Source organism: Patagioenas fasciata, chromosome 5 (assembly GCF_037038585.1).
Source record: "Patagioenas fasciata isolate bPatFas1 chromosome 5, bPatFas1.hap1, whole genome shotgun sequence".
Lineage (NCBI taxonomy): Eukaryota > Metazoa > Chordata > Aves > Columbiformes > Columbidae > Patagioenas > Patagioenas fasciata.
Genome location: NC_092524.1, coordinates 62,453,616 through 62,476,689, shown reverse-complemented (window position 1 = coordinate 62,476,689; position 23,074 = coordinate 62,453,616). Strand labels below are relative to the sequence as shown.

At 45.1% G+C, this 23,074-nt stretch overlaps 1 protein-coding gene and 1 long non-coding RNA gene across 2 annotated transcripts in view; one reads left to right on the top strand and one right to left on the bottom strand.

Annotated features, from left to right (window-relative positions):
* Positions 1-23,074, top strand: part of GPR132 (G protein-coupled receptor 132) — an 81,200-nt gene that overhangs the window by 21,422 nt on the left and 36,704 nt on the right. The window lies entirely within an intron of this gene.
* LOC139828030 (uncharacterized) overlaps positions 14,787-23,074 on the bottom strand; it is a 30,096-nt gene continuing 21,808 nt past the window's right edge. The window contains exons 2-3 of the long non-coding RNA XR_011739198.1: positions 17,277-17,471; positions 14,787-15,971 (exon numbers count right to left, since the gene is read on the bottom strand). This is a non-coding gene — a long non-coding RNA (uncharacterized lncRNA). The remainder of the gene's footprint in view (positions 15,972-17,276; positions 17,472-23,074) is intronic.

Sequence of the window (23,074 nt, the reverse complement as noted above, 5' to 3'; positions counted from 1 at the left end):
CAAATGTTTGTGCTGGTGAGCTTGTTTGCTGGACTATTTCCAGAAAAATGAATGCAAAAATGGGGCTGGGACCCAGGGAGGGAGTGACAGGAGATGGTTTATTAGTCCACCATGGGTGAATCAGATGCACACAGACACTGTCTGGGATCTGACCGGCCGTGATTGGAAAACTTGTAGGAATCAAGTAATGGAGATGGTAGAGGAAATCCTGTCATTCATTGTTTTAGTTTTACTGATGTCACTTTTATGTCCCTTTTATCCCCTGTCTCATCCAAGGCTTCCAGAGGGATAGTTGTGACTGACAGTTTTGGTCAGACAACCAGACATGACGTGCAAGAGGTCAATTCATTCTCTGTTTGTCAGAGAGGAAGAGATTTATTTGCTGTAGGTACATCCGGCTTTGAGTTCTTTGCGATGCTCTTTTGTTTATGCAAACCAGTCAGCTGGGGGCACGGAGGTCAAGATCTACATCCCAAGTAGGAAATCGGTGCTCAGAAATAGCAGCCCTGGGAGTTCACGAGATGAAGGTTCCTCCAGGCTCCTTCTCAAATGCACTTCATGGAAGGGTAAACAAAAGCCCTGTATTTCTAAGGGAGGGCATATTTATGGCTTTAAATTGCAAAGCCAAGCTTTATCACAAAGCAACCAAATGATTTCAGGGCAGATACACAGAGGATGTGATTGAGAACTATTAACTACCCACATTTTTCAAGTGGAAATACCAAGCGCTTTGGAACATGTTGTGTTTGGATAAATTTTGCCATATCAGCCACTTTTGCAAAAACATTTAGGGATCAAGATGAGTCTCTCTTTGCTATTTAAACACAGAATAAAGGTTAGGTTTGTGACCATAAATCTATTCAGGTGGCTTTCTTCTCTCGATCTGCAATTATGCGGTAACGACTGGGGTTTGTATGAGCTGAAGGCTATCTCTACATGACACAGGACCTCTCTTTCTTTGCAAGTTACCTTTATTACTTGTTTGCAGCTGTGGGTTCTTTCTTGTTTTCCCAACTCATTGCTGTTAAAAACTGAAAGTGGCTCAAGTCTCAAGTGAAATAACTCCCTCCACTGACTGTTAATGACAGGCGTCTGTATTTGCCTTGCACAAAGTTCACTAAGTTGGTTGGTTTCCTTGTGCTGCCACCTACAGAGCAAGCAACAGGTACTGCCTGGGGATTACTAACAACCAGATAATTCCAAATCCTCCTCTTTAAATCTTTGTGATCAGTACCTTCTCCAGCTCTGATAGGTACTGGTGGCAGCTGGGACTACTGGTTTTCTCTCCAAGATTGTCCTTGAAGCCATCACCATAAGAGCAGCAATCCAGATGGCTTTGCTGCAGGTCTGTGCCATAGGCTGTTTCAGTATCAGGGAGATTCAAGTCTCTGGGCTTCTGACCAGAGATCAAAAGCCAAGTCTCAGTTCTAGGAGTTTCTGGGCCATCAAGCAAGTGATCTCTTCCTGTCTTATCCTCACTTCATGCTTTGATTCTTCATCCTCATTGCCCAAGACTTCTGTCTCTCCTTCAGCCCTGTGAGGCTCAGAAATATTCTTGTGGCATCAATGGTGATCTGTTCGGGAAGATTTTTCTGCACACCAGTTCTCCCAGTGTGGCACAAGGGAACTGGAGTCTCTGCCACTGAGCTCCTGCATGCCCTCAGCCACATCACTTCACCCCAGTGGCCCTCTGAGAAAGGGCAGAGCTGTGATGTTCTCCCATAAAGGAGGAAAAGATTGCCTGGGGTGATCCTAAATTGTTATATTGTTTTCAGTAGGTTCTGAGTTAGGTGTTCAAAGCTAAGTATTGTTCATGCCAAGGCCCAAGAAGTGAACAAGAAACCCTTGAGACAATCAGGCTGATGGGAACCCATTTACTTCTGGTGGTTTAGGCATTGCAAAAAAAGGACCTTTAACAAATCCTGATAGTACTTAAACTATATCTGGAATACAAGGTGCTGGATGGACCTTCACTTTCAACAGAAGTGAAGAAAGCAGATGGGGAATGTATTGATTTATAATGTGCTAACATCTTTAAAAATCTGATCCAGCCTGAATGCTCTAAAGATCTCTGTATGAAACCCTACCCTGGGTGACACCCTTTAGGTTAAAAATAAATGCTGCATTTCTGTATGTGGTGCAAGTGGCTGCAGCCGGACAGTCTGGATGCAAAGCGTATGGACCAGCCTGCCGAGGGAACGGCAGCGCAGGGAAGTTTGTCACAGGGATGGGGCTGTCGCCGGGTGTTCCCCTGCAGCAGTGAGGAAGAACCTCTCCAGCGTGATGGCCTTCTCCTTCCTGTTGTGTTTGCTTCCTGGGATGGCAGCAGGCAGGAAAGACCAAGGTCTGGTGCAAGGTTATAGGTTCAGCGTGCAGACCGGTGGCAGGGCACACAGCAAAGGCGTTTGCAGACACGGAAAAGCCGAACTCTTGAGAGGCTGCAGCAAGCACAGCCTATGATTTCTCCAGCCCTGCGGAAAATGGGGGGAAGTTAATAAGTGCCAGCCCTCCTGTGGGTCTGCCTGGGCCTGAAGAGCAACCAGACACTGAAGAGAAGAGGGAAACATGCTGCTCTGTGCTGGAGGTTCCCATTTCCCTGCACGACTCTGTACGAAGTGGCAGCCAGCGCCGTGGCCTTGCATGAGCCATGAGGATGAGCTACAGCTCACCGAGCCGCACTGGGAAACAAGTCTATGCACCAGCATCCACAGAGCAGGCACTGCCTGGGCTGGGTGCAGCTCCCGGGACCTGCGGTGGGGCAAAGCTTTCACCCAGCTCGTGGCTGAGCTGAGCTTGCCAAAGCAGGTAAAGATATAACCTGCATCTCCCTCAACGTGTTGGTGCAGCTCTTTGCCTGTGTCTGGGAGAGGAAGGAGTGCACTAGGCAATAACTGACATACCTGCACTGGATCGTGTAAAATGTGGCTGTGAGCACCCGCCTGCCATGTTGCTGCATGTGCATTGGTTTTATTACTCTCTACCCCAACAGCGTATACGCTGGTATTTTCAGGGTGGGGTTCATCACAGGTTTCCATGATTTATTTCCCTTCTCTTTGCTGGGGTTTCTGAAACCTCTGAAGACGCTTTTGAGACTGATAGTGGGAACCATATTTTTGTGCCTCTGCCTGTTTTTCTAGCTGAGGCTATGTCCTAAGTGTCTTTGGCTTTAGGGTCACTCTGCAGTTTCCATAAGGAAGAAGTCTGTAAATAGGTTTCTTTCATGCTGCTGAGACAAAGTCTCAGTGCTCTGAACTACCCTGTTTCCCCAAAAATAAGAGCTACCCCGAAAATAAGCCCTAACATGATTTTTCAGGATTTTTGAGGATGCTCAAAATATAAGCCCTACTCCAAAAATAATCCCTAGTTACAGTTCATTAAAAATGTCAATTTAAATAGTGTCCAGGCAGCTGTACATGTAAAAAAAATAATAAAAATAAGGTTTGGAGCAAAAATTAATACAATACCCTGTCTTGTTTTTGGGGAAACAGGGCACATAGAAATTACCCTTGAAAAGGATAGGAATTGGTTTTATTGCCAAAAACTGACATGCAGGACTCTGCAGAAGCCAGCACTGGCTGAGGACTTCTGGTTACCACATAGGTTTTGCTGAAAGCCTGACTTTCATCGTATAGACAGTCTTCTGCCTTCTCATGTGGGATCCAAATCCATTGCAAAGGAGAACCTAATGAGCAATAACAACCACCCTGACTCTTCAGCCTCAGTTTCCAGGGTGCTTGCTCCACTCTACACATCCCACACGGTGCCTTAATTCCCTGATGTCACCTCCACCTCCCAGGCTGATGGAGAAGCACTAAGTCCCCTGTGGCAGTGAGTCAGCTGCCTGTACCTGTTGCTGCCCGTGGGTGCCCTCCAAGAGGCTGGGAGTACAGGCAAGCACTCCTCCTTTCCTGCAGACGACATTCAGATTTATTTTAAAAGGCATGACTGATGTTAATAGCATGCACAGTTACCTGGAGGCTAAAAAAAACCTGTAAGAAAAGCTGTCATGAGATGAAAAGTAGTCGCCTGCAGTAGAGGAGGCATCATGTTGAGCTGCTGCCCTCTGCTGCTACGCGGCCCCATGCGAGGAGGGTGGCCAGGGTGTGCACCCATTTCCAGCAAAACTTCTCACTGGAATCTGCCATCCTGCCTTACCTAAGGACTGGGAAGCTTCTCTCAGGTCTTTGTTCAGGATCTGAGTAAATAGATTTGTTAAGCTCATTGAACACCCATTGACAATGTAGGTAGCTTGTAAGGAAGTAACTCATTTAGCAAGATAAAAAGTTGCAATTTAATCACTAATTATCTCCTATCATGTTTTGCTGGCCTGACACGAGTCAAAATGAATGCAGTGCTGCCAACAGGCTTTGTGCTGGTGCCCAGGGAGAGGGAACCTCCGGGCTCCTCTGCAGAGCACAGACACACAGGCGCTGGTTTTCAGTGTCCTCTGAGCCTTGTCATATACCTGGAACCTCCTGCACACTACCCACCATCCCTATCAGTGATATATTAATATAACACTACTTTTTAAAGAGCTCTTCAATCTATTCTGCTCTAACAATCAGTGTCAAAGTGATGTTTAAAAGCCAGGAGCAGGAGGTAGATGGAAGAGGCAATAGCACCAGGAATGAAGTGCTTGATGGACACCCAAAGAGGCACATGAGCTCCTGCTGAGGTGCCTTCAGGCCAAACTATGGACAAGTGTGCAGGGACAGATAACATATGGAAGTCATTTCAGGGAGGGCTGTAGGCAGGGTCCAGAGAGCAGTTTTAAAAGCAAAAGCCTGGGAGGCACCTGAAGAACAACACGGCTCCTGATTTTGTCCCCAGTGGTTGTAGGAAGCAGCATTTGTGGGATCTGCATGCAAGTTATACCCACTTCCAGCTGAGCTGGCTGCCAACAGAAAAACAGCATTGTAAATTAGGTGGCAATAAGGTGTCACTTCCCTTCTGCCACAGCTCATCCTGCTACAGGCCATAGCAAGACATGTGATGGCACTTTGTACCTCGCTGAGTCAGCAAACAACACAGGCCATGAAACCTGCTCAAGAAAATAAAGTTAATGCAATCTCTCCTATGTGTCAAGAGAAATGGTCTCTGCTCTGCTCTGTTCTAAGCCCTACATGCACCTCTGCAGACAAAAAGGTTTTCAGCATCACAGAATCACAGAATGTTAGGGATTGGAAGGGACCTTGAAAGATCATCTAGTCCAATCCCGAGCAAACTACAACCCTAGTTTCACCTTTTCTTCTCTTTTTTGAAAGAAATGCTCAATCATTTTAAAAGCCAGATGGAAAAATGTGTCATCTATGAAAATAACCTATTGAATTAGCAAATTTTTTTTTGTGGAAAAGAATAGTTTAGTTTGAAGGCATCTACAACCATCTAGTCCAACTGCCTGTTAGATAGACAAGCAAGCATTTTTGCAGAGTTGTGTATAAATTCTTAAAAGTAGACCAAAAAAATAATAAAATGGGATGGTTCTTCAGCAATACTGGGTGAAATGTCTGCCACTTCATTTTGAATGGAGTGTACAATTACAATCAGCACCCAAAACAAAGATCACAGACTACATCCCTGATGCTGCTGTTCTTTTCACTCCAGAAACATTATGTCCTAGATATACATAATATTTTTTTGGCAACTTAGCCAAAAAAGTCTGTTTTAGTTAGCATATGAAATGCATTCAGTGCACTGCTGCTGTCAAAATTGTAACTGACTGCATAATGAAATATAATTTGGGATGTAAAAATGGCATTTTAATATGCTGTACTCAGGGAGCAGAATTTGATATGTCATGCTGACTTACAGGTAATATACATATCCCATGGGGCAAACTAATAGAAAGGTAGTCATGCCATCCAGAAAGGTGTCAAGTCATACCCAGACAAGAATATGCTTTTCTAGGCCATACAAAAATGTTAAATTTTGCAATATATGTCTTAATCCAGAGAACATAAGCGGAGTCACATGCTTTAGACCAAAATTACAGTAGTCAGGTGATTGGTAGAGGAGGCAGTCATGATCACAGCAAACTGGAAACAAGCAGAAATGATCTGGCATTATGCAGCCTAAATCTTTCTCTGCTGTGCTGCTTGGGTTGCTGCGATTCATGGGTTACACCAAGGGCTGATGTTGGAGTTGGATATGATAACTGGAGTTGTCCAGGGCGCAAGGCATTTGGAGCTGCCGTTCTTGACTGACAACTTTAACCAGCCTTCTCCTTTGGTTAAAAGATGGGGAAATGTTTTCTCAGATGTGCAACCTAAAATCGGAATTTCTGTTGACCACCACACAGAGGAACCCAGAAGATACATCTCAGAGTAGCTTCCAGAAAAGACTGAGAGAGATGAGCTTGTGACTACAACGTATTTCCATTTAAAATAGCCTTGTTTCTGAATCAGGACCCTGCCGCTTTATAAAGGAGAAACACCGTGCATGGTGGTGGGCATGCAGAAGGGCTTGCAGACCCAGCCACTGCCATCGCCATCCATAACAACTGGCTGCAGGGAAGGGATTTTGTTCCTGGATGCCAGAAATCTCCAAAACTGGGGCTGTTCTGCACCTTTCCCTCTTGCAGCAGCCCTGAGCCCAGCAGGGTCCCTGAGCTGCCCCTCAGCCACACATCAAACACCCAGGAAGGTTGAGGTGTGATGGTCAGAACTTGCCCACCCCACCGGCAGCTGGTACAAACCCTGCACCACAGATATGGGGAGATGCTCCCTGCCTGCAGCACCGGCCACCTTCGCTGATGGCATTTCCAACACCCAAACCCACTCGCAGTGCTTCATCCTGACTGCTCCTTGGCCAATTAGTGGGCTTCCTAACAGGATGTCATGTCACGTTATCTTTATTTGCACAGTGCTTCAAATGCTGGAGAGCTGGCTGGGCAGCCAAGCAAAGCTGGATGCTGACTTAAAGGAACATTGGCCACTTTATCAACAGCTCCCTTAATTTCTGATTGCTTCAATGGAGAATCCTCTGACCTCTCTCCTCAGACCTGGAGCCTGGTCTCATGAGCAACCCCTCCACACCTCCACATTTTTTCATTTGTTTTGCCTTCTTTCTGATTTATTTTGTGGGTGATGGAAAAGAAACACCCAGTCCCTCCTACAGCTCTAACTGCATCAGCCCAGGGTCATCCTGGAGGTCCAAGTGGAAGCGCTTCCCAGTTTCCAGGATCCACCCTGCTGGGAGCCACAGTGGCGTAGAAGATTTCTGACAAGGGAAAGGAGCTTTCAGATCCCACCAGAACAACTTGTCTCAGAAAAAGGAGTCTCTGAGTCACCACAGCTCAGCTCTTCCCCTTTCCACAATATCCCAGTGAAAATGTTGGTTTTCACTGCTTGTGTCAGGCAGGGACAGAGCCAGGGATGGTGAAGGCACAGGAGGCAGAAGTACTGCAGTGACCAGATCCCACTATACACCAGTATAAATCTCCCAGCTGGCAAGCAGGACTTCTCCATCAACTGCTCGCAAAGCCCAGTGTCCAGTGCTGCATGGCCATTTGGGTTTGAATGGGCCAGGACACCGATCCCCAGGATGAGCCTACCTTGCCTCTGATGCACCCCAGCCACAAACACACACTTGCAAAAACTTATGCAATAGCAGACAACCCCCTTTTCAGAAACAGCATGTTAACCATTGGTTGCTTATTATCCTGATGGGTTTAGCACTGCACTTTTGGCTGCTGTGCAAAAGCCTCACAGTTGTACAAAGGTGCCAGTGTCACACTAGCTGCAGCTCAGCAGTAACATTAGACAAGGCTGATGAAGGTAGGATGGATCCCCAGGAAGGCTGGGGCTGTCATGCAAGAGTCTGTTAATGCTGCAGCTTTGCTTTAGCATCATGAAGGATTTAGGATGACTTTTTTGACCCAAGGGCTTCCACAAACCAGAGATGGTTGCAGGATGGTCCACATGATTAACAGGGGGTTACCAGCATGGGGAACCGGCACCCACAGCAAGTATGTAATGAAATGTGCATGTGCACATTTATGTGAGCAAATGATTGAAGGTGCAGAAGTGAAGGTTAGACTCAGAAGTGAGACCAAACTGCAGGAGAGACTCTTGGGACTGGTGACCCTGGGACACCTATTTCTGAGCTCCACTAGCGCAGCAATACTGCAACAGCCACTGCAAACTCCATCAGTGTCTGAATTTCTTGGGATTCCCTGATCTGCACTAAAGCCTTTCCTCATCCTTCCTGTTCCAACTGGCTGCACCTTTTCAAGTCAAATTTATCTGACCATTTGTTGGACTTCATCTTCTCTGATGGGACTAGAAAAAACATTGTGTTTAGGTGCAGGAAACATGGAGAAGGAGTTTATATCATGCTCTTTGCTGGAGAAAGGGACCTGGCTGGTGTTTACATGGGGCACAACCATGCAGATGAGGCTCTCTAAGTTTGCCTCAAGGGGTATAACTTCAGGAAAACTAAATCTGGCCTTGAGTCGGCATCCAAAGGTGGGAGAAACAGAGAAGTAGCTTGCAGGCAGCCTACCTTCCCTTTCCAGGCTCTCCACAGAGCAAAAGGCTCAGGGTTTCTGTGCAGTTTTCCTGGAGAGTGGGTTTGAGCCAGTGAACCAGTGCTCAGTGGAAGGATTTCTTCACAAGCTTGTGTCTTTGTCCACACTGCAGCTCCTGGGACCTGACAGTGACTTACGACATGACTGCATATAAAACAAGTCACCTCTGGGAAGAGGAGGGGAAATGAATTGTGACAAAAGACATGTGAGAAAAGGAAGTCATTGCTCTTAGAAAATGGGGTATATTGTCCCTCTGCAAGCCTAAATGCACCCTTTCCAGTTAAGGTACTTTAATAGCAATGGGGAATTGTCCTGTCCCATCTGCAAAGCAGCACCTTTGGACTGCTCCTTTGTTAATGGAGCTGAGATTTCCCCATCCCCCAGTGACGACTGGAGAAGACGGCCTGAGGAAAAATTCTTTATTCATGTGAAGACAACCCATCAGCTTCATTAAACTGCAGATTACATAGGCTGATGACAGAAAGAAATAAGGTTTTGTCTTTACTTCCTTATTTTCTATTGAATAATAGACAATTAATTTGATTGAAGCTAGTCATGTTAAGCAGTTTCCTGGGATATCACATTGAGAAATGTCTCATCCTGCAGGTTATCCTGTGACTTGGTTCCTTCTTTGGCAGTGATTTTGTGACAGGGATTTTGAGATGCCCACCGAGACATTGCTCCTAGATTTCTGTGGTTTTTAGGGTTATTATCATTATTCCATATTTAAACCAGACCCAGGGGTGGTGGAGAAGCAAGCTAGTGTGAAAGTGAGAGAACTCCAGTGAGAACTAGGAGGAAAGAAAGCACAAGACCCACGCTGCTGAAATGGAGAAGGTCCAGGATGAACATCGGCTGGACAGACACTCCCCTCCTGTTCCTTACGCTCATGCCCATGTCAGCACTAGTGCATCCAGTGGGAAGTTTTCCCGGACATGTGAAAGACCACTTGAAGGAAAGTGGGCTGAGCACTTTCCAGCCCACATCTGCAAAGCCCATGAGAGTGGGCAGATCCTCGAGGAAGAGCCCGGTGAGTTATGGATGGGCCACTTCCTCACCTCAGTGCCTCCACCAGCACCCATGCACCCAGGTTGACTGAATCTTGTGTGGAACCAAGTACAAGCTCAGTGGAGAAGAAGCGTGGTGAAGTGGCTGCCCCTCGACGAGGCTGGCTCCCTCTCCACCGCGGAATGTGGAATACTGTTTTGCTCAGAGCATGCATAGATCATGTGGGTGTAGATTTACACTTTGTTAAGGAAAATGAAATCAGGGGGCCGGTTTCAACTGGCCTGCAGTTTTATTATTTGCAAGAACCCTTGCCTTCATGTGATGCTTTACGTAACAGCCTTACACATCTGCAAAGTATTTAAAGCATTTCTACTGTTAGGAAAAAGGAAAAAGGGCAGGAGATTTCTGAAAGGTACTGTATCTCCCAGGAGGACTTTATGAGGAATTTTTAGCTTCTATCAGGCAAGAAAACACCAAGGATTACGAGTCTGCTCTCTAGGACTAACTTTCCCTAGGTTTATTGGATAGTAGATCACATTTTCAGGGATGACCACAAAGCATGCTTGAGAACATACCAAATCATTGCTTCAATTCAGAAATAAAATGCTAAAATGAGACAAGCTAAGTGGGAATAAAAGCAGTAGGAAACAGGGATGTGCATCCTGATCTCAGGCAGAAACAGTGGTATCAGGAAGAACATGGAATTAAGAAATGGACAGAGCTCAGGGAGCAGGAGGGACATTGGTGTGGGCAGTCTCTGAGTGGCTGCAGACCTACAGAAAGCAGAGCTGTGGGCTACATTTCTGTCTTACATCACCCAGAAGACGTGAGCAAGCACACTCCTACCTTAATGCTTATTATTGCCCTATCTGATAGTGCAATGTATATACATGTAAGGTTGTGGAAAAAAAATAGCAAAAATGTTATGAATGCCTCTAAGGAGGATTAGAATGACTGAAAAATATCTGAAGCTGTTCAAGTGCAAAGTTTAGTGAATTAGTCAATCCACTTTTCTTTGGCTTGTGAGTCTGGGTGGGCCCAAACCACAAAGAAAAGAGGAAACAAAGGTGGAGTAGACATTGAGAAAGATCTTTCTGAAACTTGGTATTAAAATGTAAGAGCTCCCAATCACTGCTCAGCCCACGCAATGTGAAGCAATTGGTAAGGACTGGAAAATCACCACACAGTGCCCTGGGATGCAGGAGGTGTTTTGATTTATTCTTTCACCCAGGAGCTGCTTAAGAGATATCTGACTTCTGAGGTCTCCTTTAAAATGATCTGAAAAAACACAGGAAACAGGAATGTTCAGTTCAGTTCAGTAGTTCTGCTTCTGCTTTGCGCTTAGTTGTCCCAAGTTAGAGGTATGTCACCAATTCTAACAGTCTTCCCATATTTATAGTCAGGAATAAGTCTCAGACAGTGAGACCCCTTCAAAACAGAAACTTGCAGCCTTGGTATACAGAGCTTTGAAGTGTCCACCTGTTGGACATAATCCTGCAGGTACTTCCAATATCAGCATGGTTTACTCCTGAAAGCAGATCCCCAGTCCAAAGCACCGTGGAGTCAGTCTTGATTCATCAGGTCTCAGGACTACAAGATCATCCAACTCCTTCCTGCTGGTTTCCACTCCAACGTCATACTATAAACGCTAAAAGACCTCAGCATTTCTCATGCCATTTATCACCTGTGCCTAAAATCCCACATGGAGCTCATCCTAGAGATGTAAGGTAGATGAATATGAAGTTGAAGACTAGCTCAAACATATTCATGCCTTCAGAAAGGTTGGATTCAGTATTATCCTAGCCCTTTACCACATCAGCAGAAAGACAAGAAAAAAAGGTACACTATTTCATGCGGGCCTTTTGCTGTGGCTCTGCTCCTGTCCTGCAAGCCTGTTGTGCACAAGGTAGCAGAGGGGCAAATGGACCCAGCTCCAGGAGATGGGGGGACAGCCACCAGCCCCTGAAACCAGTTCTGGGTGGCCATGAACGGTGCAGACAGAAGAGTTACGTCCCTTGCCCCTGGCAGGACTGTAGCCGCCTGAAGGGGACAGACATTGCATTTTCCAGCAAATTAAGAGGGTGATACCTCCTCTGTGGATTTATTTTGATCCCAAATTCTGTCATATAAAATGTACCTCAAAACACCTAGCACTGCTGCCCCCGTGACCGCATATTGCTCTTCTTTCTTTGTCTGAATATTTTCCTGGCTGGGAGCCATTTACCAGGAGCCTTTCCTTCTCCCACTTGTGTGCTTGATTCGTACTCCTGCTTTATTCTCTCCTCCTTCTGAAGCATTTACTACTCAGTAGAAATATTTGCATTACTAATATATCTCAGGTCTTTTTACTTCAGCCCATCTCTCCAGCATCACATCCTCTTCCTTATCACTTTGGTTCTCATTACTTATTCATGTACTTATACAATATAGGACTTGGAGATCACTACCAGAAACATGCCCTGATTGTGCCAAGTCCACAAGGAGAAACAGCCCATCATCTGAGGACTTTACAATTGAAATGACCAAAACAGATGGAGATCTGGGGTGCAGAGGGACTGACCACCATGTCTGCACGCCTTGTCTGGACCACGAGTGTCCTCCTTGCCCCTGACTGTGGTTTCCCCAGCCTGCCACGTGGTAGTTCAGTGAGTGTGACATGAACAATATCTCTTGCTTCACAAGCAAGCACCAAGAAGGAGTCCTCTCTCTTCCCTGAGCCACCCTGCAGCACTGTCCTCCTGGCCTGGAGCTGCATCGGGTCCCTCTCCAGGGAAGCTGCATCCCAGCGTGAGCATGGTGCACCTCACTCAGCTTTCAGAAATGATTTGCAGGGCACAGTTTTTACTGTTTGATCCCTGAGTCGCAGCCTTTCTCCATTGTGCATACCTACTATTCTTTTGACAAGAAAATGGCAATTTTTCTTCCGTGAAGGGATAAAAGCAAAAATTTGCTCCCAGAGAGAAAGGGGAACTTTTCTTGTCCTTTTTTTGCCATTTTTGTAACACTGGCACCAAACCAACTCACTGTGTTTTACTTTTTTTCCTCTGTATGTGTGATTTTTTTAATATTTTTTTTTTTTTTGCACAGCTCCAGAGGAAAAGGATTTCTCAGTCTTGACATCCTGTTCACTTCTGCGTAGTTTTGAATGTTCGTTAATAAAAGCTAGCTATTTATACACAGGAACAAAGTACATTCCACTAACCCCTTGTGGCATAACTCTGCATGCCAACTGCTAAGCTCCAGAAAGGTGAATCAAATGTATGACAGAGAGCTTTTTATAGAAATTGAATACCCACTGTACATCAACACAGTAATACCCTTTTAAAATTCTCTTTGCTATCATGTCTTTGGAAATATGAAAGGAAAACCTTTCAACAGCCTCATTCCCTCTGACTCTAACCGTGATTGTGTTGAGAGGGATAGGTGCCAGATAACTATATCGGTGGAAACAAAGATAAGAAGGCTGTGCATACCATAAACAGTTATATTGCTTGAATTATGTTCTTGGACAGATGCAGTGACAATAACAGGACAGCATTAATAGTCTGAGTGGTTGGTATCATTCAAAGAGATCAAGTTGCATTTCAATACTGGAAAATTCCTAAAGGCCTAAAATGAATCAAGAACAAGTGCATTATCTCAAAAATCACTCATCCAACAATGCAGCACAGTGGGCATCTCACAAGGAGAGGTTAATTTAAGCGACGCCTTTGTGCAGCTCACAAAAGAGACTGTGATTGAGAACAAGATGTCAAAGAGATCTCTCGGCTGAGGAACAGAATGATCCTTCAGAGAGGATTTGGATGTTTTGAGTCTGTCTACTTTGGAATATCTTTAAGACCAAGATTGGTGCCCAAGGTGCAATTCAACATTTTTGCTTTGATATTCACCTTTTTTATATTTCCATCAAAGAATACATGATGTCCCCTCCAATTCACAGCTGGTATGTTGGTTTCAAAACCCACTGAATTACACTTTTAATCTTGATGGAAGCTTCTTCCAACTGTCTGCCCCAAAAGTAGTTTACTGTATGCACAGCTGTGACTGCAGTTCCATCTGGTGTTCGCCCACCTGTTTGCTCTGGGCCTCCAGAAAAGAAAAGAAGTATACCAACACGACAGTGTCTCCACAGAGCACCATGCCCAAAGTCTCCAGGGGAGGATTCTGCTGAGACCACATCATTCCTTCCACTAATATATCATAGGAACGGAGGAGGTACAGCACTCCTTTCAAAGTCCCAGCCTCTCAAGAGGACAGAAGCTGTAATGCCATCACTCCTCATTTGTAGATACCCTCTGACCAACGCATCTCCCAGTTTTGGTAGGTCGTCATTCTTGTACTGTGCAGGTACAAACTGTTTCAGAAAGCCTTGGCAGAAGAGAGCAGAAAAAGCAGCCCTTCCTAACCCAGTTTACTTGACAGTTTCCATAACAACTTGACACAGCTATTTATATAGCAGGAGAATATAATTTGTGTTTCATCATTTTTAGAACCTTTGTTGCCATATCAACCTCAGCACTGTGTAGCAGAGAAGAGCCCCATTCAATTCTCTCATTTGCTCCGAGAGAGAGACTTCTCCCTCAATGAACTGAAATGCAGTTGGTCTCAGAAGGACCCTTGAGAGGGCTACATGTCACGTAAAAGTATTGCTTGAGCCCTAATTTAAATAGGTTTGTGCATATATGACCTACCTCCACTGGGCGGGTGGGATCATCTGCAGTGGGAAGCAAAGATGAGGACAGGGTGGACAAATAGAGCAGCGGATTGCTTTTCTTCCTTGAGAATCAAATAATCAGAGGGATGAGGCAGCTATTGACTTTCTCTGTGATTGGTGGTGAGGGAAAAACCAATTTCAGAGTTTCAAAGGCTCAGTGTTAGCACTCCTGAGTTAGCATTCTGGGAGGAAGACCGGGTGTCACGAGTTCCAGCAAAGAGCAGGGTTAGGATGCAGTGAAAGTCAAGATGGGTAGAAAAGTGGTAGAAGACAATTTCCAAGGAAATGACCACATTCCCAGAGGAGGAGAGAAACCTTTGTGGTTTGAGTTTGGGTGCTTCTCAGTCCTGGATTCATTCCCCGCGCAGTGCCAAGCACCAAAAAGCAACGCAGAAGGAGCCAGACCTCCCCAAAGTACAACTCAGGGCGTGATTATATGTTGCCCAATACCTTTCCTTTTGCTGTGGCTCTGCTCCTGTCCCACAAGCTCCTTCCTTGGAAGAATCTGTGGCACTTAGGCACATTATTTAAGTCACTACAGCCAGGGGAAATTAATCTGGACCTCAGGTTCTCACCAAGGGCTTTTTTTGGGTTCTTGCTGGCTGGTCCAGCAAGTGCTCGTCCCTCCCATATCTGTGGCCTGTCTGAGGAAGTTCAGCCTTGCAGACTCATGGCACCAAATCTTCCCAAGTCAGAAAATACTTAATTTTAAAATACTCTCACAATGTGCAATCACAAGTATCTATAATCCACCTGACACCTCCAGTTGACTAACAGCATGCAGATAACCCTCAGGCTGTGCTGCATTTTGTCACTCACACTTTCCCCTCTGGCAGGTCTGTTGTCCATGCCCTGACACCCCACTGCCTAAACCTGCTGTGGCTGCTACTTTCCCAAGATACTCCTGTTCAAAATAGGTGTCCCCCATCTCCCCTCCTCCGGAGATCTGAAGGTGCCCATATATTCCCTAGAGCAGGTATCCATTTGGCATAGCAAACTTCATGCATATAGCGCGACCAGTTGACACAGTGCCAGTGATTTAGCCGGCCTTCCACCAGCAGAAATGCACACAACAGCATTTCTAAGAAGCAGTGTCAGTTCCTGGTTTGCATAACTAGTATTGTTCTGTCTTGTCTTAATCATCTCAGTATTTTTAAAGGGCCTCTAGTGAGACTGAGAAGCGTGTTTCCAGTTCCAGCACGGCTGGGTTCAGCTGTCTGTGTCAGCATATGAGAACCTCTGCCCCACGGATGTGTTTTGTCATGCAGCAGTGCTGAACACAGACTCTGCCGCCTTTATTAATAGCAGCCCTATTATTTTAAAATGGTGTTCCACCAACCACTTGGACTGGGGACAATAGGAAGCAGCACTTATATGTTTAAATCTGTGGCACACTGAACTGTTTGAATCAGTGTGATTCATTGTCAGACAGTACTATCCCAGGCACTGCAGGCAAGATACAATAGACTGTATATGCACGGTCTATATGCATTCTACACGTAAGCCATATGAAATGCATCCTGCCCAACTTCTGTTCGCAGAAACCATAAATTAACTCCATGTATCCTTTAAAACATTCTTGGTAGGATCTTGGTAGGTTCTTGGGAATGCTAACCTGGTGTTTACAACTGCAACCGCAGATGGTGCCAGGAGCTATCTTGTCTTGTCTTCAGGCACTTGGAGTTGGGCTGGCTGGCTACTGGAAGTAGCTTTAGGTATGTCCTGGAAGAGATCATTTCATTGCTAAAACCAGCAGTTACCATTCACTCATCAAAAAAATTGAAAGCTTTTGAGTTCTTGGGTGTCTGTTTTTTCTTTTCTCTTTTGTTGTTGTCGGGTTGTTACTGTTTTTCATACTGACAACTGTTAGTTTAGCCCTGAGACATGTAGGAAACCCTGAAAGTTTGAATCTTTCACTGAGCATCCGCCTTGACTGGTATTCCTGGATTTTGTTTCTCTCTCCTTTCCCCTAACCCCTTCCTGATTTGCAGCATAATTGATAGTATTTAAAGTCACTGAATTCAGGGAAAAATTTCGCATTCGAAAAACTGTATCCTGAGACTACTAGTCTTTGCATCAAAATAACAATTCTGAAAGCTGCGACATACCCTGAAAGCATGTGGCTCACCATACAAATGGAGCAATGCATGACTTTTCTAGAATGATTTGCTTTATTCAGACTGCACCTCCAGTCCTGAAACAGGAAGGGTCCTAAGCAACATGTATGCGATTCTTCCTTCAGGATACTCATCCCAGACGCAAATGCCTCTTTCTTGAGAGAAAACTGTCCTAGAAGGAGACTGAGTCAAACTATGCTGCTGCTAGCACCCCTTTGAAAGACAGAAATCCTCATATCCAAATTAGGTTTTCTTCAAAAGCTGAACAATGCCCACAAACTAAACCTAAAAAAGATGTGAAAAAAACCTTCTGGAGTGTTCCCCAGTAACTCCTAGCCCAGCAACACTCTCCATCTCTATTGCTATTAAAAGCTCTATTGCTATTGTTCTCTGCTAGCTGCTTTCAGTATGAAATTAGACCTTACACACAGTCCTTATTTTTGTACTTGTCTGCAAAAAATAATTCTCAGTTTACATTCATATGATAGTGATAGTCATCATTTTAAAGATAAATCCATTTGTCTAAAAGCTGCAACAAAATCACTGCGTTCCCCCATCCCACTAAGACGGAAAGGTTTCTGCTCCGAGTATCCCGCGCAGTCATCACTTAATGGAGCTTTTTGCTTCTCCCAGTCCTGCTCCTGAAACTGTGTCCAACCTGGCCTGCCTGATGCTGCAAGGAGCTAAAAGCCATCCCAGGGATGCTTTGCTTTGGAAAGCAGCAGGGAAATCTTGCAGGGCTGTAGCCTCCATAGCACCACACACACACAGAGCATGCTACATGCCTTCCCTGCTGTGATGGGCCACTATGTAGGACCTTCCAGAGACAACAAGCCCTCTGCCTGTTGCTGATCAAAAATCTTGGGTGTAAACTCCCCAGGTCTTGGGACAATCAAGACAATTTCCTCACTGTTCTCCTTAGCTCTTCAGTGTCTGCCCTCCTGGTGCACGTCACCCCCATCTCAGCAACGTTTTCAGCAACGGGCACAGATCTGCAGGCATCATCTCCCAGCAAGAGTTGCACAGCATCCCACCTGCCAACACCATAACCTGCTCTTTGCCCTTCATACATCAGGTGGGCTCCATGTCTTTGTTTTTTCTCCACCTAAAAGACAGAAAGAAAAAAAAGAAAAATCAATACTCCAAGTGCCAGGCCAGTGTCTGGTACAGTATAACGTAATCCATCCCATTTATTTTATAGCACTTTAATGCCTCTCTCAGTTGTCTCACTACACAGACTTCAGGCAGAGTGGAGCCATGTTACTTAGCAACTCGTAGTACACATGACAGAATTAACCCAAACGGTTTTGTTTATTAACTCTTAATAAGGAGCAAACAAAACAGAGACCTGAGAGTTTCACAACAAGAATGTTTTCCATTTTGGGTGCATTACTAATATTATGGATGACAATGTTATCTTGGGTGTTCTGTGGGACTTTTTTTAGCCCTTTTGTGAAGCCCTATTTGAAGCACAAAAGTCTTCCCTACCCCATCCTCCCAAATGCCTGATGTTTCTATGATGGAAAAAGTATAAATAATAATAGAAAAGTACAAGACTACTGGAGCTAACAAGCTCAAGCTGATGCCTGCCCGGTCCCATGAAGTCCAGGTTTGGAAGCTGGAGATGTGAGCATTACTCCCAGACCCTCTCCCAGAGTCTGGACCAATTGCAGGAGTGGAGTTTTCAAACTGTTACGATTTACTCCAAGCTCTTCAGAAAATGTGACCATCAGTTACTCTGTCCCTGTCCCCCAGCCCTCTGCTTCACAGAGATTTTGCGAGGATACATGTATTAACACATGCAAGGCAGAACAGGCTTGATTTGAAAAGGTATTTCAGTCGCTAACTCAATCACACTGACTTCAGCAGTAATTAGGCATCTAAAGATCTGGTCTTCAGGTGCTCTAGAGATGTGAACCAGACCTGTCCCTCTAAAAATATCCAGATGCCCAGATGCCACTTGTGGAATATGTTGCTTTATGTCCATCATAAAAGCGGACTAGATGTATTATTTTTTTTCTGGTTCCTGTCATATGTAGTTTAAAAAATAATAAAATTGCTTTTCAAAAACGTGTAAAACCTGCCAGGGTTTACCAAAGGACGAGAGCCCGTTGCCTTGCTGTCTCAGGGGATTCGGATGAAAGGTTCCTGCCAAGAATTTCAGCCCTATGAGAGACTTCTGTAAGATTATTTCCAGATATGAAACCCTTTTCCTGCTGTGCTGCCGAGCCCTCCCTGTCCAACACTTCGTGGTGACTGCTGATAATGAGAGCGCAGAGGCCTCCTTCCCAACACTCACCACAGCAGCTGATCCAGGCAGCCTTTTCCGGCTTTTATGGAGAAGAATGAGTGACTCGTGCGTTCTTGTGAGAAACTACTTAGACACCAGACAGAGCACCTATAGGTTTTTATGGAAGCAGAATGCAGATTCTTATCAGCCTCCATTTATTTAGCAAGCAATGACAAATGAATTCCTTGGAAACTTACTCCCAGCAATCCCGGAGCAGCAAGCACTCGGCATTGGAATGGGTTGGAGGCAGGGTGGCCAGAGGCACGTACGCCAAGGGTCATGATCTACCTGGTGCCAGCTGGTGGAAGGGGTGGCAGGGAGGCGAGCGAAGGAGAAGGGCTGGAAAGGGAGCAGGAGGTGAGGGAGAAGGTCCGCTTGCTTTCTCAGCTCTGCAGCTGGGCTCAGCCTCTTTGATGGGTTTCTGCCCAGATGCAAGTGAGGAGGTACAGACTGGAAGGATGCCAATATACCCTTGCTCAGTGCAACGTGGTGTAAATAAACAGATAGGCTCTGAGAGTCTGATGAGATTGCTTATCTTATCCAGGCCATCCACAGAATCATAGAATCATTTTGGTTGGAAGAGATCCTTAAGATCATCAAGTCCGACCATAACCTAACTACAGCACTAAACCATGTCCCTGAGAACCTCATCTACATGTCTTTTAAAACCCTCCAGCGATGCCAACTCCACCATTTCCCTAGGTACCCTGTTCCAGGGCTTCACAACCCTTCCCATAAGGAAATTTTTCCTAATATCCAATCTGAACCTTCCCTGGCTCAGCTTGAGGCCTTTACTTGTGATTTAAATGAAAACATAAGTTATGGTCCTTAGACAAGTGAATCAGAGAGCAATTATTATCATAGAATCATAGAATCGTTTCAGTTGGAAAAAAAAGAGTCTGCCCTACACAAGAATTTTTCCTTTTTCTACATTTTCCAGTATGCTGCAACATGGATGTAAGCATTTCCCTTAGGAAGTCTTTCACAAGTGACTTGCTTTCCCTGTCAGGAGGTCTTGCACAGACTGCAGCTAGGGCCTCGTACCCAAGTGTTCTCAACAGATAAAGAGAAGGGGGTAGAGTCAAATATACAGGGGATTCCTGCTAAAACTAGCCTGCAGCCTTACCCACCTCCCCACTCAAAACTTTGGCTAACATCTTCCAAGGCTCCCTGACCAGACAATATTTCCCATCTCATGAGCACTCAGTGCAGAAGGGAAACATCTGGTCTGGAAAAGTTCATCTGTGAGATCTCAGAGCATATCAGGAGAAATGGTCCTATCCTGCTCTGTGGAGTAGGAAAGAGACTCCCTGTTTCTCCTGCAAATTTGCAATCTCTATACCGCTGTGGCCTTCGCACACTCTTGTGCTGTGTGTTTTCCTTCATGGAAAACCAAGCCAGTTCCTGCATCTCAGGTAAGAACCCAACCCTCCTTCCCCATTCTCTTCTCCTATCTAAGCTCCACAGTCTCTGTGGTCTTTGACCCTTGAATGAAGACATCTCTGGGGTGCATTGAGATCGAGTCTGCTGCCTTTCAGTAATAAAAAGAAGTAGGTCAAATTGAATGAACAAAAAAAATCAAAACCGAAGACTTTCAGATTCTTCTCTCTAGGACTGACATGACTATATTGGCACAACATAGTTGTGGCCACAGTTGAAGGGTACACACTGCCTTAGCACATTTAAATCTGTAGAATCAAGCAGGTTGAGTTTTTGACTCTTCTCTGAGGACAGCAAGAAATATGTCCAGCTCCCCTTACCCAGGCTGGGTTGCAGCTCTCTCAGCTCCACTGGATGATTGTCTTATCTGTTAACTAGTGGGTGTTGATGCTATATGACATAGCAGGACCATCAAATTCTAGAGCATATGGACCAAACCTGGGATTGATTTCAACCTCTTCTGGCCTACACAACATGTAAATGAGACTAACTGAGCTTTATGGAGCTATCCACCCATCCAGCCAGCCAACCAGCCAGTCATCCATCCATCACTAAAGCCTGCTGTTAAGTGTCGCTCTGGGAACAAGGAAGGGGCAGGCATGTGGCTCAGGACCTCAGCCCTGACGTCTGCTTCTGTTGGCTCCAGTGTGGACAAGCTCTGAGAAAAGAGAACTGATCAGATAATTCACACATTGCTCCCCTTAAAATACTTGATCTGTTTTCTTGTTCAGTTCCCTCACTATCCCTAGTAGAGGGGAGAAGGAACAAAACATCCAGTTGCCCTCAAATCAGCGTCTGAGAAAAGGAGAGGCAAGCTTTATCTAAAGTGTTGCTGAAGTAAAAGACAGGATACTCCAAGGAAAGGAGGGGGTTTTCCCCAGAGTTCAAAATATCTTGCCCCCAACCACTCACCAAAGTTTCTTCTCCTTCTATTTTTTTTTCCCTTTCTCTGTGCACTTTCTCCAAGAGGAAATCAGAAAGCTAACATTGCCTTGAAACCTCATTTTAAGCCTTCTCCATTCCCCATCTCTACTTTTTTCATCCATAGCTCCCCCAGTCACACCCATCTTTGCCTTGCAGCAAGAAGACTTGGACACACATGAAGGTAGACTTGAACTACGGCCTTTGATAGTTACAGCATGTGTTTGTAAATACAAAGGTTTCTAGTGAAAGTTTATACCATTTAGGTCTCTCCTGGCTTGGACAGCAGCTACAGAGGTCCTGCTCAACCCAGATTGGAGGGACAACTTTAATTCCCCTCTTTGGCCAAACCCATCTTGTAGAGTTTCCAGACACCAAGGGCCCTTTTATGCTCTGTTCATCACAAAAAATGTTCAGATGAAAATGCCTTGGAACAGTGAAACTGTTCCCTGGGGAACTGTGTAGGTTATTCTCCTCCACCCCCTTCCCTTCTTTTCCTTTCTTTGTTTCAGGGCCCTGGTCAGCCCCCAGCTCACCACCCTCAGACACACGTGAGCGCAGTTGGGCCAAGAGGGGAAATGAATCATTTTCAGTGGGAGATCACGATTGCAGGATTCTTATCTTGAAAACGAACGTGCACATCTTCAGGAGCCTGGCGGGGCAAATCTTGGCCAACTCAAAGACTTGGAAACGAGATTTTCTGGGGTCATGAATAAGTATAGTTTCTTATTCTTATTTCTTCACCAAAAAAACAAAACCAAACCAAAACAACAACAAATTAAAAATCCAACCCAAACGACCTATAGACCAGCCTTTTCAACTGCCAAATATGCACACTGGGAATAGGGAGATGGGAAAATCCCTGCAAGATCAGTAGCTCCAGGCGGGATATCCTCTGTGTTGTGAGCTTCAAGGGTCTTTCAGACTCCCAAAAGCTCACTGGTTGCAGCCGTTGTATCAAATTGGATTACATGGGTAAGAATTCCTGATCTGAATGTCACTTGGCAGCGACTGCTGCATACGAGCCAACGCTATGTAGACAATGCTCTGAAAATCCAACAGGTCCTCTGAGAACTTAGAGCTTCTCAAGGCAAAATTAATTAAGAAGTAATGAACTGAGCTTTTATACCATAGTGGAAGTGTTGCTGCAGGCACAAACACTAAAAGAAGGGTGCTTTTGACTGATTTTTAATTAGAATTTAATAGTGCCCTGAAGTTACATCTCTCATTAGACAAAAGAAAAAAAGTCTTACCTAGTTCTATGTGATGAACAACTCAAATTAGATTTTAACATATGCAAATAACCAGACTGAAAGATCTGCTTGGGAGTAACAGAGATAGCACAGGTTAAATCCTTGACCTTTTACAGTTGATTTTTCTTTAACTGATCCATCAGCCAGTTTGTTTGCAATTAAACATTAGAATTAATAGAGTTTAAAGGAAGCACTGAAAAGCCACGTGAAATGTAGACACTGAGGGCTTCAGCTGAGGTAAATTAGCACAGCCCATTGATCTTAACTGCATTAACTATCTCAATGGATCATGCAGATCTTAACTGTACACAACATTTCCAAACCACGGTCAGCCCTGAGTCCCTACTTACACTGAATAGCCTCTTACTCTCCAAGATGACCCATTAGTTAAATACAGCTCAGCATGTATAAGCCTGAGGAAATCTGCCCGTAAAGTCATCCAGATTGCTCAAAGAGCCTTAGCTGGAAAACCGTGTGTGTCAGGGTAACTCCAAGGGTTCCTGGAGTGGCTTAGCCAAGGAGGTTTGTGTCTGTAAGAACTCTGCAGGTATGTTGTTGCTACTGATAGCATCAAGAGGCTGAGCAGAAGCCCACAGGGTCTGGCCCAGGATGAGCTGCCGTGACAGGAGGCCAGCAAAATGCGTCAGCTCATCCTGAGCAAACAGCTCCTTCACTGCGCTGTGCGTAATAGAATATTTATGGCATGTAAATATAACTGACTGGGTTTGGATTGCTGTGCTTTTGCTGCCTTCTCTTAATAAATTTCCACCTAAAGATGAACACCATCAAGTAATGCTAAGTAGT